Genomic DNA, 6,000 nt, shown 5'->3' on the forward strand with positions numbered 1-6,000 from the left:
CTTTTTCTACCAAGACTCACATAGAGAATATATAATCTGTACAGGCTTTTCTCTATTAAAGAAAGTAAGTGGATCAATAATTAATAACCTTCTAAAACTGAAAGCATTAGGCCCAGATGGTTTCACTGATGACTTTTAACAAACATTTAAGGGAGAAATTGTATCGATTCCCTTAGCATCTTTCCCAGAAAAGAGAGGCACAGGAACACTTCCTAACTGATACCATGAGGACAGCACTATCCCAATACCAAAACCAGACAAAAGACTTCACAAGAAAAGAAAACAAAACTAGTATCTCCCATGAACCCAGAAGCAAAAACCTTTAAAGAATTATTAGTAAGTTGAAGCCAACACTATGTGAAAAGAATTTTATACCATTCTTTTATAATGGTATAAATAATACCAAGTGGAATTTATCCTGGGTATACAAGGCTAGTTCAAAACTCTAGCCTTGCATACCCTCCAAAATCAATGAATGGAAGGAACCCAGCATATCAATCTAGAGAAGAAAAATCATATGAACATACTAAGATACAGCAAAGGTACTTTACAAAATCCAACCCCCATTCATGGTATATTTTATACAAAATTAATAATAACAATTCTTCATGAATAGATAATTGTCAAGAACACTAAAAAGAGTCCCCTTGCTAAAGTTTTAAAAAACATGTTATAAATGGACAATCACCCAAAAGGATGAGATTAAAACACCATGAGAATTTCTGCAGTGAAGACAGATTTTGACCAAAACATCATGCTGCCAGCCAGGCGCTGCCTTTCCTTCCAACCATCAGAATGCCCTTCAGGATCCAGACAGGCAAACATCAATTAGGAAAGAACCCTTTGCCCTTTGCTGTTGGCAAAGGAGGTGGTGATCCCAGAATGCCAAGCCTCTGCTCTCACTAGGATGATGGGGTCTGGGGTGACAGTCAGGCTACTGCAGCTACTGCAGAATCAATTCTGTATTTAACCCCGTGTCTCCTTTGACATTTCTCTGGCAAAATTGGTCTTCAATGCACAAGGATTTAGAAAATGAGAAGCATTTTCCAAAGACAAAGAAAGAGAAGAAGAAACCAAGAGCTATAAACAAGGGGAACAAAGAAGCTATGTCAGTATCCTCTCTGTGTCTAAGTGGCCTTTCACTCCTGGGTGTCAGGGTAACAAATCCACTCCACAAGCAAGGTCAATTATCCCCTCTTGTAGTGAAAGGGTGAAAGTCACACTGTGGCTGAAGCATGTCACTCACAGTATGATTCAAAACCCTTGCTTAGAAAAGTGGAAAGTTAAGCATTCAAATGCATTTACAATCCAGAATATCAGAGTTAGATGAACCCATAAAAATAAAAAATGTCATGTTCCATTTAATAAACGAAGACACTCTGGGCCAGAGAAGGTAAAAATCTGGCCCTTGGGTACATGACAAGGTGGAGCAATACAGGACAATAGCTTCCAATAGATCAGGGCTTGATTCCCACACACCACGAAGTCATTGCAGCCGTCTGGGCCCTTGTTTCTTCATCTGTAAAACAGGCATAATAGGAATCACTTCACAGGATTGCTGTTAAAATTAAGGCTGAAACCTGAAGAGCACTGGCACAGTTTTGCCACATAAGAATCCTCAATAAGCATTTTCCTTCTTTTTTTTGGATCTCAGGGTCAGAGCTAGACCTTGGTGCTGGGCTCTGGAGTCGCAGTTCATTCCTGTTTCCTCTGGTCCCAGTGACAGCAAGAGGCAGAGTATTTGCAGGTATCAGGTTCAGACTGGGGATGAAGGGACCCCTAGATGTGTTAGCATGTCTCTGTAGCTCTGCTCGCCAGCAAATGAGGTACAGAAGGGGGCTTAGTTTCTGCCTCCACCCTGGTAAGCTGTACATGAAAACCTAGATCCACCGGCAGCTCAGTTTTTCTATCAGAGAAACAGGGTGTGGGTCTATTAGTTGCTCAGTCATGTCTGACTCTTTGTGACCTCATGGACTGTAGCCCATCAGGCTTCTCTGTCCATGGAGTTCTTCAGGCAAGAATACTAGAGTGAGTTGCCATTCCCTTCTGGGGATCTTTCCTACCCAGGGGTCGAACCTGGGTCTCCCACCTTGCAGGCAAATTCTTTACCATCTGAGCCACCAGTAAAGGTCATTAAAAATTGATATTATCTTTTGATATTGATATTTTGGAAGCCTCCCCAACTGCTCCATTCAATGTGCTTTCCTTAACCTGTATTTACATATATATGCTGTAAGATCCAGAAGAGAGAGAGAGAGAGAGAGTATGTATGTGTGTGTGTATAACGTGGGATACTGGAGGGTGATGGGAATAGATGGGAATGTGGTCCTATTCCCATATTTCCAACATGGAAAAATGATCAGGGTCAATAAGGACTTTGGTCAGCCTAGGTCGTCATACATACAAAGAAGAGCCAGTAGATCAAGAAAAGAAGGCTGCATGGTCTTAGGAGAAGAGAATGTGGGCAGAGGAAGACAAAAAGGAAGGAAAGAATTAGTTCTCAATCGTATCCAGCTCTTTGTGACCCTATGGACTGTAGCCTGCCAGGCTCCTCTGTCCATGGAATTCTCCAGGCAAGAATACTGGAGTGGGTTGCCATTTCCTCCTGCAGGGAATCTTCCAGACCCAGGGACTGAACCCAGGTCTCCTGCATTGCAGGCAATTTCTTTACCATCTAAGTCACCAGGGAAGCAGAGGAAGACAAACGCAATAGCAATTTAAAAAACAGCACTAGGGGATTCTTCCTACAGCCCACTGGCTCCCCAAATTGGTATTTTCAGCCCTGACCTCTGCCCAGAACTCTAGATGAAGACTTGAATGGTTTCACAGACATCTCAAATGAACTTGCCCAGAAGAGAGCTCTTTACTCTACCTTCCCACATCCAGACTGGCTCCTCTTTCAAGCACCCTGTCTCAGAAAAGGGCAACACAATCCACTTGGTAACTTAAGCCAAAAATCTAGGGATGTTCCTGGGTCTCTTTCTTTCATCTTCCTCAGGGCCTTTGATGCTACATTTACAACGCACCCTAATCCATTCTCTTCTCCACATCTCTACTACAACTCCACAACCATCAAGTCTGGGCCACCATGAATTTCTGTTTTACCATTGTGGTATCCACCCTGACCCCAGACTTGTTCCCGCTTCACAAACCCACCAGTGACCTTTTAAAAATACTTGTGTGCATGTGTTAGTCACTCAGTCGTGTCCAACTCTTTCACAACCCTATGGACTGTAGCCCGTCAGGCTCTGTCCATGGGATTTCCCAGGCAAGAATTCTGGAGTGGGCTGCATGCCCTCCTCCAGGGGATCGTCCCAACCCAGGGATTGAATCTGCATTGCAGGCAAAATCTTTACCATCTGAGCCAATACAGACCAGGTCAAATCATCCCTAAGCTTGAAGCTTTCTGATGATTTCCCACTGCACTTGGAAAAAAAATTCCAAATTCCTTCTTTTGAGTCAGAAAAGCCTCAATGAACCCCCCTACCCTCCACTGTCTTTCCAACTCATCCCACACCTCTCTGTTCATTCACTGGGCTCAGGACAAGTTAGCCTTGTCTCTGTTCCTCAAATGTTCCAACATTAGTCCTGGGCTGTGGCCTTTGCACCAGCTGTGCCTCTGCCTGCAGTGTGTCCCCTCATATCTTTGCAGGATGGGGGCCTCTAGTACTCCGTGTGATGTCACCAGCTCAGAGGACCCATGCCAGAAGCCCACCCATTCACTCGCTATTACGGTGACTTATTGTAATTCTCTGTGTAGCTCATGTTACTTGTTGATAGATTTCTTGTTTATTTCTTTGGTCCTGTCCTGCTCTTTGAGAAGAGAATCTCTGTGAGACAGCAGGGATCTATCAATCCACCCTGTTTCCTGTTCTGGCATGTGGAAATCATGCAACAAATACTTGTTGTTTGAATCAAAAAAGGAATGAACTCCAGACCACCAAAAGTGAACTAAAGAGCCTTATCTTGGAGCAGCATTTATTTCAACTGAATCCCAAGACTGTTCCCACAAAAATCTGCTGATATTCAGAAGCGGACCAACCAGGTCAAAGGGAAGGAGGAGACATCGGGCAAGCCCAGCAGAAAACTGAGAATCCTTTTCTAAAGGATCCCAATTGTCTGGACCTGCAAAGGCCTCAAGATCCCCTGGAGAAGGAAATGGCAACCCACTCCGGTATTCTTGCCTAAAGAATCCCATGAACAGAGGAGCCTGGTGGGCTACAGTCCAAGGGGTCTCAAAGAGTCAGACACGACTGAGCGACTGAACAGCAGCAATGACTCATGAGTCACCCCAAATTCCAGAGCAGAAAACAAGGCGTGCTCTCCTCTTCTCCCCCACCTTCTAATTTAGCTGCGTCTTCTTGGGCTCGTGCCAGGATGGCAGACGATGGGTGCTGTTAGCATATGATGTGGGGAGACGTGCAAAGCAAGCAGACAGCCTGGCAGATGGAAGCACACTCACCTTGCAAGGGGAACAGATTTGGACCTTCCTGCTGCAGTTTCCTCTGCTGTGGGTATAGAAGATGAGCACATGCTCTGAGGAAGACGGTGGAGCTAGCAGTCTCTCTAGGACTCTTTTCCCTGGATTTCCCCCTCACCTTCCGCCTCATAGGCAAGGAAAACCTAAGGTGCTAACACCCGGGCTTTAATTTCTACCGACTTAAGTCACTCTGGGCACGTGATACGTGCCTCTTTTCTTTCCCTTTTCTCTTCATCACTTTTTCATCCTCTTTTCCTCAGGTCAAACTGTGCCCTCCTCCCACTATGTCTTCCTTATCTTCCTATTTCTTTTTCTACCCCATGCCTCTGTGTGATCCCCTCTCTCTTCCCAATCTTCCATTTACATATTTCCTCTTACCATGTGGGGAAAAAGATCCAACTATTTTCTACAACGTTCTGGATTATTTCGTTTTTAAAAGGAATTTGGAAAAAGGCTAGATTTTCTTTTATGAAACACCTTTCCCATTTAGACATACATTTACGTGATCACCCGGAAATTGGCTTTTTAACTACCTATCACTCTAAAAGTTAAAAAGCAAGCCCTGTTGTAATTCTAGTATGGTGGGCTTGCTTTTTTCCCCCCTGGTAAAACAATTCCAGCAACGTTGTTATTAAGGACTGAAAAGATTTACCCAAAGTGAACGTCACATAAAATTGCCAGACGACCTCCATGGATAGACACAACAAAGTGCCTAGCGGTGGAAAAGCAGTTACAGGAGGTTTCCTTCATTGCTACCTTATGAGCCTCAGAGAGAAGAGCGGGAGCGGGTGAGCGTGGAGGGAGCGGGGCGAGGAGAAAGGAAAAGACTGGAGAAATGAAAGAGATGCGGGTGGAGACCAGGCTGGCGCCAGAGCCGCGCGCGGGGTGTGGACGGGGCGGGGTGTAGGGAGGGGCGAAGGGCGCCCTCTGGTGGCAGCCGCTCCGCCTTTCCTGCGCGGTCCCAAACCGGCTCTCTAACCTTGCATCTCAGCAAACCAGAGTCATGAGTTAATCACTGCCTTCTCCGCATTCCAGAAGGACGGCTAGGAGCCGGGCGTTACAGCTCCACTTCACCCCCAGAAGCCCCTCGACTATTTCTTACAGCTTTTTACTCCATTCTCCCTAAGAGAAAGTGCTGAGCGGGGGCGGGGTGGGGGGAGTGGAATTAACGTTCTCCCCGTTATTACACTCCAGCAAGACTGGAGAGTCCTTAGAGAGTGAGGTCCGGGCAACTACAGCTGACCCCACCTTTGATTCAGCTTTGCAGGGAGTTACTGTGGGACGCTTCAGAAAATTCATCATAGGAACATGAAAAAATCATGCCGCTTAACCTGATTCTCATTCTCGATTTTTGAAAACTAGGGCTAATACTACCTACCACCCAGAGCTGTTTTGAAGGTTATATGAGAGGCAGCGAGGGGCATACAGTAGGTGCTCAGTAATTGTTGGTTCCTACTCCCATCTCACATCACCTTATCCCATGTCCCTTAAAAAAGATGAGATGGTAAGTTCATTTCTTC

The 6,000-nt window shown here is 45.3% G+C and overlaps 1 long non-coding RNA gene across 1 annotated transcript; it reads right to left on the reverse strand.

The window, feature by feature from the left end:
* Positions 1–1,414: 1,414 nt before the first annotated feature.
* On the reverse strand, positions 1,415–5,276 carry LOC136148276 (uncharacterized). Its single transcript, XR_010659493.1, has 3 exons — positions 5,133–5,276; positions 4,463–4,536; positions 1,415–1,519 (listed from the first exon to the last, which is right to left on the reverse strand). It is a non-coding gene; the product is annotated as an uncharacterized lncRNA (long non-coding RNA).
* Between the last annotated feature and the right edge of the window lie 724 nt (positions 5,277–6,000).

The sequence above is a fragment of the Muntiacus reevesi genome, chromosome 17 (assembly GCF_963930625.1).
Source record: "Muntiacus reevesi chromosome 17, mMunRee1.1, whole genome shotgun sequence".
Classification (NCBI taxonomy): Eukaryota; Metazoa; Chordata; class Mammalia; order Artiodactyla; family Cervidae; genus Muntiacus; species Muntiacus reevesi.